The following is a 10,343-nucleotide window of genomic DNA, read 5'->3' on the forward strand; positions in this document are numbered from 1 at the left end:
GCCCTTATTGAGCTCTTGCATTGCGCAGGTCAGTTCTGCCAGATTTAGAAGGGCCTCCAGCCCCTTGACCCCATCCTGTGGGAACTTAGGCAGACCCTGCAGAAACTGCTGCTGCTGCTCCAGGCTGCCTGGCTCTGCGGAGTACAGCTCCCTATAGAACTGGGCGGCATGACTACACATCTCTTGCCCATCCTGCAGCACGCGGCCCTCAGCCGTCCTCAGGCAGAGCATCACCCTGCTCTGCTGCCGCCTGCATTCCAACCCAAAGAAGAACTTGATGGGCGCATCCATCTGTGTCAGGCTCTGGAACTGCGAGCGCACCATTGCTCCTCGAGCCCGCGTCCTTAGCAGCTCTGACAATGCCTGCTGCATAGCTTTGAGGTCCTCTAATGCTCCTGAATCTCCAGAGTCCAAGGCTCCTTCTAACTCCTTCTTAGATTCATTCAAGCTGTCAGTCCTATGCTCAGTGTACTTCTGGCAGAAGAGCCTGGTCTGAACCTTGCCAATGTCCCACCACTGTCTCAGGGAGGCAAACCTAGGGCGCTCTGATCTCTGCCAAAAGAAAAGAAAAGAATGACAAAAAATCCTGTCCTGCAGCAAGCTATTATTGAAAAGCCAGTAGGCACTGCGCAGCCGGACAGGAGGCAGGGTGACACTCACAGTGATGAGACAGTGGTCAGTGGTCAGGTGGGGGTGATATGGAAGCCACCGATCAGATTGACATGATGTCTAAAGGTATAAAATCTATCCAGCCTGGCTAGCGACATAATGCTAGTACCCGGCCTCACCCAGGTGTACTGTTTCACCTTTGGGTTGGCATTCCTCCAGACATCGACCAGATTGTGCAACTGTGTATTACCTTCCAGCTGTTTTGCCGACTGTGGACTGGGCTCCAAATGATTCCTATCTAATCTATAGTCCACAGTACAGTTCCAATCACCCCCCCAAAACCAGGATCTCCTCAGCCCCACAGTCTGCTAGCGCTTTGCTGAGCACCAAAAACACTGACAGTCTGTCTCTCACAGCATTGGGAGCATAGATATTAATAAACACTGTAGCATTATGTTGGGTGTATTTTTATAAGAGCATTTTAGCTCTGAGCTGAAGCACTGACCTCTCCCCCCAAAGTTATCAGATTTTCTTAACTCATCAGCTTGGAACTGTTTTGCATCAAAGTGACAGTTTTGGGGAGGATAGCACCAAGAATAGGCCAAATAGTTTGGAATCCTGCTGTGGCATGTCTGGAGAAGTGGGCCTGTAGGTAATATAACTCTTTGAACTGGAAATCCAATCTCACAAACTCAAGAACCAATCACCTATTGATCTGACAGGCGTATACAGAACAGCACACGGTCTCTCTCTCTCTCTCTCTCTCTATCTATCTCTCTCTCTCTCTCTCTCTCTCTCTCTCTCTCTCTCTCTCTCTCTCTCTCTCTCTCTCTCTCTCACCTGAACCAGAAACTCGCTGCAACAGCTCAACCTGTAGCTCTGTTGCCAGAACCAGAACCAGAAACCAACTAAGTCTTTTCTGGCAACAGAAGAGTTAAACTGGGAGAAGGAGATTGAGCCGTACGAAGAATTCTTTTAAAGGACTTTATCAAATAAAGAATTTTACAGACTGCACTGCCCGCCTGTGCCCACCTGATCAGTGGAGTTTTTACAGCTGGACAATTGACTAAGTCGACTGTATACGAAAGTGTCAGTCATTTAAATAGCTACTGAGTCTTAAGAAACTCGATCCTTGGAACGAACAGGGCCCTGCTTTCCTCAAAGACTTTGTCTTCAAGTAACTATGGTGGAAACCCTGCTTACAAAGAAGATTTTGTACACAACCTTGGAGCCTTCAAACCACTGGAAAATCGGTTTGGAAAAGACTCTACATTCGCGAAACCCCAACTTCCAGGTGCATCGACTGAGTGAAAGTTCTTGGACAAAGCCGAACCGGACTGCCTTTGTTCCAAACCACACGGACCTCGTGCCGTGTGCTGTTATCTGAGCCCGAAGCCAGAGAGGCCTCTCTGCGACGAAGTTCAGATAAGTTTAACAGTTTGGAGTTCATGATTCATGACATTTGAGAAATCAATTAGAAATGTTAATCTGTGATTCATAACTCTAGAATGTGTAATATCATTTAGTTTTCTTCAATATAAATGTGTGTTGCATTAAACTGTTATGTTGATAATTTTAGAAATAAAATCTGTCAACGCCGAGAAATATCTTCTCATTCCTGTTTAACTGTTTAGTCTGAAATTGACACAAGTTAATAGACACCAGATTATAGGTTGCCCTGCCTATCCTTAATCATTGAATAATAATCAGTTAAGGGAAATTGTGGTAACAAGTAATGATAGGATCTTTCTCGGCACCTACGTAAATGAGACTGATATATATATAACGAGAAGTTACCTGACATAAATACTATCCTGCGTAGTTATTTAATGTCTGACTAACAATACTAATGAGAGACTCACCTTCGTCTTACTAACCGGTATTGTGGTCAATGTGTTTATAACCTTTTTTGTTTAACCATTTGTGTGATATCATATGCGATCACATGGTCTTTGATTTGGTCAAGGAAGTGATTTGTCTTTGAGTTGTTGATCTAGAGATGAATGTTAATTAGTTTTGCCCTTTTGTATAATTAGTGTAGTGCTACATTTAGTCTTTGTTTTTGAATAAATTTGACAATTTATATCTTTGGAATTGGAGTCTGCGTCCAATTATTACAGAAATTGAGTTCTACAAGATTCCAGGATTCGTGATAAGGTGATACTATAAATTCACTACTTGAATTGAAATTTATAAGTGTACCTTACGCTACAATAAACAGAACTATTATTTTGAAAGTGTGCAATTTGTAGCCGAAACCGAAGCACACCGGAGCCCCGGAGCGCAGACGGAACAGAGTCGGATTAGCTATCAAAGATAATAACTAATAACACAAATAGACACAGACAATAATAACAACGGTGGTGACAGCACAGCCGTGAAGCCAAATAACCGAGCAACAATAATTGTTAATAAACAATTGTAAGAGAATTTTGAATGCTCGTTTTTTCAGTCAATTTAAATAAATAGTTGAACTGAAAACTCATAGGTCAATTGGTTTCTCTTTTAAGATTCTTTTTAGAGGGAAGATGCGTTCAAGTCACAGATGTGCAATAATCATTTATTTTGACAAAAATAGGAAACTAATATCATTCAATTATATTACTGAAAATAAGTAATATTAAGCTTCTGCTGGATTACAGTAAGAAACAGATAATACCCATTTTCTTCTTTCTCCTCACAGTACAGCTTATAGGCCAGTCTGGTCAGGCAGGAAGCAATGTGTCTCTGTCTGTCTCTCCTCTCCAGCTCAGTCTTATCGTTGCAGGATGAAGAAGTTAAAAGAAAACTCAAATTCTCGTTGTTTTCCCTTTTATAAGGTTTCCTTCCAACCAATAGCATTTTGCCACCACCATGACTTGGGTGCTTTATGATAATGTAATTATGAAGTGGGGGTCCCTTCGAATTTGGCTAGGAACCGATAAGAGGACAGGTCCCTTTTGGTCTTCTGGACATACAGACAAGGTTACCAGGGGCTACCAGAGGCTACCAGTGGCTACAAAGGAACTGTCCATTGCTTATATTTAAATAAATTCTGTTACCTAATCAAAAAACATAACAGCCATTACTGTTACCCGTCAGTCTGGTGTACTGTACGCTCCTATACAGTACTATCAAGAGTATGCGCTGCACACATTCATATCGGTTTCCTCTTTAAGTAAAGATGACATTTAAAAACCTTTACATTAAATCTTCTATTTAACATTTACCAAATTTTATAATTGATAATTATATATATACAGTATGTTATTACATAATTATTTAAAAAGCTATAATTCTTCTAAATAGTTATTTCTGTTCTAATTATTGTAAATAAGCAATTATTTTTAAAAGAGAAGAGTAAGAAATTATGCAGGTTTTCCATTATGTAGAGAGGGAAAAAAAAACACAGAAACTGCATGCAACTTCCATAATGCACCATTTTGGGCAACACAAATGTTCCCATGTAAATTAGACTGAGTTGACTATCTAATTTACATAGAGGACATTTAGCACCCCCTGGATGTGCCCTGGATGTGCATCCCACAAATCTCCATCAACTGCAAGATGCTATCCTATCAATATGGGCCAACATTTCTAAAGAATGCTTTCAGCACCTTGTTGAATCAATGCCACGTAGAGTTAAGGCAGTTCTGAAGGCAAAAGGGGGTCAAACACAGTATTAGTATGGTGTTCCTAATAATCCTTTAGGTGAGTGTAGATTGGACAGATATGTTGTTTGTTAATAAAATGGTCATTATCTGGTCCGGTGTCACGCTGAATCCAGTGCCCCTACGAGTCATGTGTCCCGGGTTGGTTTGTGCATGAATAAATTCATTTTCTAAGCAATGGCCGAGTTACACAAAACATACATATTCTACAGTAAGAGAAGATCAAATACACAGTAAGATCTGTTACACTGATGTGCTTTGCGAGCGATCACATGCCAGCAGTTCCGACAATGTATTATTATTATTATTATTATTATTATTATTATTATTATTATTATTATTATTATTATTATTATTATTATTATTATTATCATGTATTTGTTAGCAGACGCTCTTATCCAGGGTGACTTTCAAAACATAGGAGCATTGCTGTGTGTCTGGCAACAGGGACAATGCAACAGTGATTTTAGACCTTCATCACAGACTTCATCAATAAGCACAATATCCCATCAAAGCATTAACATCACCTGAGATGGTCCAACAGTTTATTGATCTGCCCACAATTGTGCCGCAAAAACCAACAAAACAGTTGCATCCATAATCAATAGGCTAGCCAATTGTTTTTTAAATAAGAATAAAAGTAAAGATATGCCACAAAATGAATGAAAATGTGAACTGTGTGCATGGTGACGAATGCATGTGAACTAATCCTGTATTTTAGTCAATACAGTGAAAGTGTCTGAAATAGCAAATCGGTGTAAATCCCTTAATGCATCAATACAAATAAATACAAATAAAAGGCTGATCTTTGCATATTCGTATACTTGTATGTTCGTTTCTGGTTTTCTACATGTGATTTCGTGTTTTTTGTTTGGTTTTTACAATGTATCTGTGCTGTGTGTAGACGTGGAATGAGTTTGATTGTGATGTTAAATAGGGTTTAGAAACACAATCGCCTCGGGGCTGATTATTATTGCTGTGTTTCTTCACTTCTACTCAAATACAAAATTGAGGAAGCAGTGGTTAGTTCTGAATCAAACATATTGACCCCCTCACTCAATCTGTAAGTCCTGCAGCAAACATTGGAATATGCATAGATATTTGCACACAATTCTCTCTCTCTCATTCTCTCTCTCTCTCTCAATTCAGTGCATTTGTATTGTGAAAGCAATTGGACATGCAAACATACATACATACATACATACATACATATATATGGAAAATAAACAATACAATTATAAATCACAATAAGATGTAATAATGTACAGAAAAACAAAATGTAATAAAATGTGATCTTTAATACACACAAATATGTATGGCTGGTCGGAAGCGTCTTGGACTCGGGTTCCTCTTATAACGCTTTTGCCTTTTGCTAAAGCTTTCCATGGAGGAGAACGTGGATGAGTTTGTACCATTCTTGGGAGGCTCTGCCTTGTTGGGGCGGAGCTGTGATCCAGGTGAACAGCAGATCGGGCATAGGTGGGCATGTGGGCGGAGGAGGAGGAAGGCCGGTCAAGCAAATAAACTTGCTAAGGTACGCAGCAGCAGCAAACAGCACCCCCATCCAGCCAGCCAGGCAGTCTGGCTGGCAGTGACTGAGAGGTTGACAGACGGCAAGCAACGGAATGCACGTGCTCTGTGATGTCATAGCAGTCAGCTCAGAGAGAGGTTCATGATGTCATCGCTGAGCTGGCTGGCTCTGTGTGTCTTGCTGGCTGTGTGTGTTGAACCGTCTTAGAAATAAGTGGAGAAGTCGCGGAGATAAAGCAAACAGTACTTTAATCGAGCCGCTCGGAAGCCCCACGTCAGTAATAATTCCTTCAGTGAGACTTAATGTTTACAAACATGAGTACAACTTTATAGGAAAAATGACATAACATCTTATGGCCGTTAATCCAATCAGAAGATACAGGTCTGGCTCCGTTTACGATCTGTCCTCCTGTGAAGAGGTGATGGATCAAAAGCAGATGTCCGTCTTTAATGTGCACTAGGAAGATGCGATCCCACGGTCATCATTTACCTATTGTCAATCGCTCTTTAACAAAAACAATTCCTCCCTATCTGGAGAAATGATTAAGTCATGAACAAATTCACAGCAGACATCTGTAGGCTATTTCGGCACTGTGTAATCTTTCATTATTGACAGGAGTTTCTAACAAACCAACCTTCTTCTCCCTTTACTTGTCCTGCTGAATCTAATCTGCTCAGTCTGTAAACAAAACTACTTCTAATGCTAGTATTAATATAAAACATTATATAATTATCACAAAACACTTTCTTCAATGTCCTATACAGAGTCTTCAAAAGCTATCAGACTTTAGCAGCTGGTGTTTGAACACACATACGATTATACAGCATTTTCTGCAGCTTCGCAAGACCTAATTTTAAACGTTGTTGATAAATTAGGTAATTAGTGAGGACCCTCTATTTGCATTTCTTCCTCCATAAATGCTAAAATAAAGTTTTACTGACATTTAATTGACCCTACCACTGCATAGGACACATCTGTAACATGAACGCTACTGAATGGCACATACATTGAAAACTACAGAGAATTGAGACAAATCCAATTTACACTTCATAAATAATCTTAAAACGTTTCCAAACAAGGCAAAACCCACTTGAAATACGTTCATTCACATTATTGGTAAACAAAAAGAGAGATTGTTACATATGTTCCCTATGATGCATCTACAGAGCGAGAGACAGAGACAGAGAGAGACAGAGACTAACACAGCCACCCACTCACACATACATACATACACACACACACTCACTCTATCTCTCTCTCTCTCTCTCTCACACACACATACACACAGCCAGCAAGACACACAGAGCCAGCCAGCTCAGCGTTGACATCACATGACAAACCTCTCTCTGAGCTGACTGCTATGACATCACAGAGCACGTGCATTCCGTTGCTTGCCGTCTGTCAACCACTCAGTCACTGCCAGCCAGACTGCCTGGCTGGCTGGAAGGGGGGGCTGTTTGCTGCTGCTGCGTACCTTAGCAAGCTTATTTGCTTGACCGGCCTTCCTCCTCCTCTACCCACATGCCCACCTATGCCAGATCTGCTGTTCACCTGGATCACAGCAAAACCCCAACAAGGCAGAGCCTCCCAAGAATGGTACAAACTCATCGACGTTCCCCTCCATGAAGAGGAACCCGAGTCCAAGACGCTTCCAACCAACTATACATATTTGTGTGTATTAAAGATCACATTTTATTACATTTTGTTTTCCTGTACTTTATTACATCTTATTGTGATTTATAATTGTATTGTTTCTTTTCCATATATATGTTTGTATGTATGTATGAATGTATGTATAAATGTATGTTTGAATGTCCAATTGCTTTGACAACACAAATGCACTGAATTGAGAGAGAGAGAGACAGAGAGAGAGACAGAGACAGACAGACACAGAAGACAGACAAACAGGCCACCCACCCACCCACCCACTCTCACACATACACACACACACTCTCTCTCTCTCTCTCTCTCTCTCTCTCTCTCTCTCTCTCTCTCTGCATGCTGGGAGTTTATGGGAGGAGTCAGTGGTGGTGGGAGGTTTGTTTGGAGAGAGTGTGTGTGTGTGTTTTTACTGCTCTTTTTCTTTCCTTTTCTTGTTTTTTTATAGATACTTTTAATCGTTGGTTGGTTTTAAACGATTCGGGTTTAGGGGGTTGTGTTTCGATTTAGATCAGCATGGCGTTGCGGACGGGGAGACCCCCCCTTCATTTAATTACGAAACGCTGACCCGAAAGCATGGGCTTATACTCGTGTCCCAGGAGTAGGTGTCGGTAGAGGACTGTGCGATGGAGATCGGAAGGATGGTCGGCTTCCAGAACATCGTCTCTGCGGCTCGAATGAATAAGGGCATCGTGGTTTTTCTGAATTCTGAGGCGCTGGTGAAGGATGTGATGGAGGAGGAAGTCACAGTGAAGGGGACCTTCCTGCCCACGCTCCCTCTGTCCACCCCGACTGAAAAGGTGGTTACTTCCAATGTGCCCCCCTTCCTGAGCAACGATCTGCTGGCGGGGGATCTGAGTCGCTATGGCCGGCTCACCTGCGCCATTAGGAGGGTGCTGCTGGGCTGCAGCGCCCCGGAGCTGAAACACGTCCTCTCTTACCGCAGACAGGGTTTCATGGTGCTGGCGGACGGCGCCGATGAGTTAAGCCTGTCTCTGAAGTTTAAGATCGAGGGGTTAGTGTACGTGGTGTTCGTGTCAACTGATACCATGAGGTGTTTGAGGTGCGGGGCGCAGGGGCACATCAGTCACTCTTGCCCTCAGGGAGAGGCTCCGGCGGCCGGGCGAGAGGAAGGTGAGGAGCAGGCAGGGCCGTCTGGTGTCGACTCTGCCGTCCGGGGGAGCGATGAGGGGGAGGCGGTGGCAAACGCTACTGGCCTCGGTGGGGACAGAGTAGGGGAGCCTAGTGGGGAAGCTGCTAGCAGTGAGAATGCAGAGCAGCCACGGGCTCAGTTAGCCGAGGAGGGAGCTGCTGTTGCTGCTGATGCGGCCGCCACCAAGACTGAACACTTAGCCAGTGATGATGGGTTTAAAGTGCCCAGGAAAAGACAGCAGAAGCAGTCTGCCCCATCTTCTGAGGCCGTTGATACAGTTGTCTAAAAAGGCGAATATTGCTAGGGCGGCTGGTGAGGAGGATCCCGGAGACGGTGTGGGGGCTGTGGTGCGGTGGGACTCGCAGTCAGGGGAGTCTGTCTGGGGGAACCTGCCGTCTCAACCCAAGGTGGCCGACCGGCTGCGGCGCCAGGAGTCTGAGTGCAGTGCTGCGGCTGTGGAGAGCGCAGACTCGGACAGCGCTGCTGAGGGGGACATCGCTGACTCCCAGGGCGAGCCCGTCTCCACTGACACTGCGGGATACAGTGCTAAAAGCATTAAGGATTTTTTAAGAGAGACCAAGGGGAAGAGGAACATAGTTTTAGAAAACTTCTTCCCTTATGCAAAGCAGTTCCTGGCATCTGCACAAGTGATCCTGCAGGATGTGGCACTCGCGGAGTTTAGTGAGCCGGAGTGCTACAAGTTAAAGAAGTGGAAAGAGTGTTGTCAGGACTGCTTTGCAATCTAATGATGATGGTTAATAGTATGTTTTTTTATGTCTCAATTTTTATTTGTACAAGAGACGCACGCAGACAGTGTGAATGAGTGTGAGTGGCAGCGGGAGTGGAAAGGAGAGAGTGTGTTTAGCCAAGGGTCTAGTGTGAGTGGGGGAGTGGGGATTTTATTTTCACACACTTTTAAAATGGATTATTTTAAGAAAACAGAGTTTGTTGGTGGAAGATTGTTGATGGTAAAGGCATCAATGCCCACCTATGCCCGATCTGCTGTTCACCTGGATCACAGCTCCACCCCAACAAGGCAGAGCCTCCCAAGAATGGTACAAACTCATCCACATTCCCCTCAATGGAAAGCTTTAACAAAAGGCAAAAGCGTTATAAGTAATGAAGAGGAACCCGAGTCCAAGACGCTTCCGACCAGCCATACGTATTTGTGTGTATTAAAGATCACATTTTATTACATTTTGTTTTTCTGTACTATATTACATCTTATTGTGATTTATAATGATATTGTTTATTGCTTTGACAATACAAATGCACTGAATTGAGAGAGAGAGATAGAGAGAGAGAGAGAGAGAGAGAGAGAGAGAGAGAGAGAGTGAGAGAGAGAGAGAGAGAGAGAAGTGCTAGAGCACATCTGTAACATAAACTAGGGAACATTCGTCACATGCTTAGGGAACATTCATATCATACAGGGAACATTTGTAAAATGAATTAGGGAACCTTTGTGACATACTAAAAGGACATATACTTGTATGATGTTGGGCACATTTGAAACAACAAAAATGGCATTTGGTTATTCATTAGGGACATTAATACCAGTCTGTGCAAATATCTATGCATATTCCAATGTTTGCTGCAGGACTTACAGATTGAGTGAGGGGGTCAATATGTTTGATTCAGAACTAACCACTGCTTCCTCAATTTTGTTTTAAACATAATTTAAAAGAAAAGTGGGCTATACATTGGTCTGGAAAAATGCAGCAATGGTCCCTAAAGCAATTCT

At 42.9% G+C, this 10,343-nt stretch overlaps 1 non-coding gene across 1 annotated transcript; it reads right to left on the reverse strand.

Moving 5' to 3' along the window:
- Positions 1–9,626: 9,626 nt before the first annotated feature.
- LOC136752055 (U5 spliceosomal RNA) lies at positions 9,627–9,741 on the reverse strand. The gene has a single exon (XR_010817229.1). It is a non-coding gene; the product is annotated as a U5 spliceosomal RNA (small nuclear RNA).
- Between the last annotated feature and the right edge of the window lie 602 nt (positions 9,742–10,343).

The sequence above is a fragment of the Amia ocellicauda genome, chromosome 6, assembly GCF_036373705.1.
Source record: "Amia ocellicauda isolate fAmiCal2 chromosome 6, fAmiCal2.hap1, whole genome shotgun sequence".
In the NCBI taxonomy this organism is placed as follows: domain Eukaryota; kingdom Metazoa; phylum Chordata; class Actinopteri; order Amiiformes; family Amiidae; genus Amia; species Amia ocellicauda.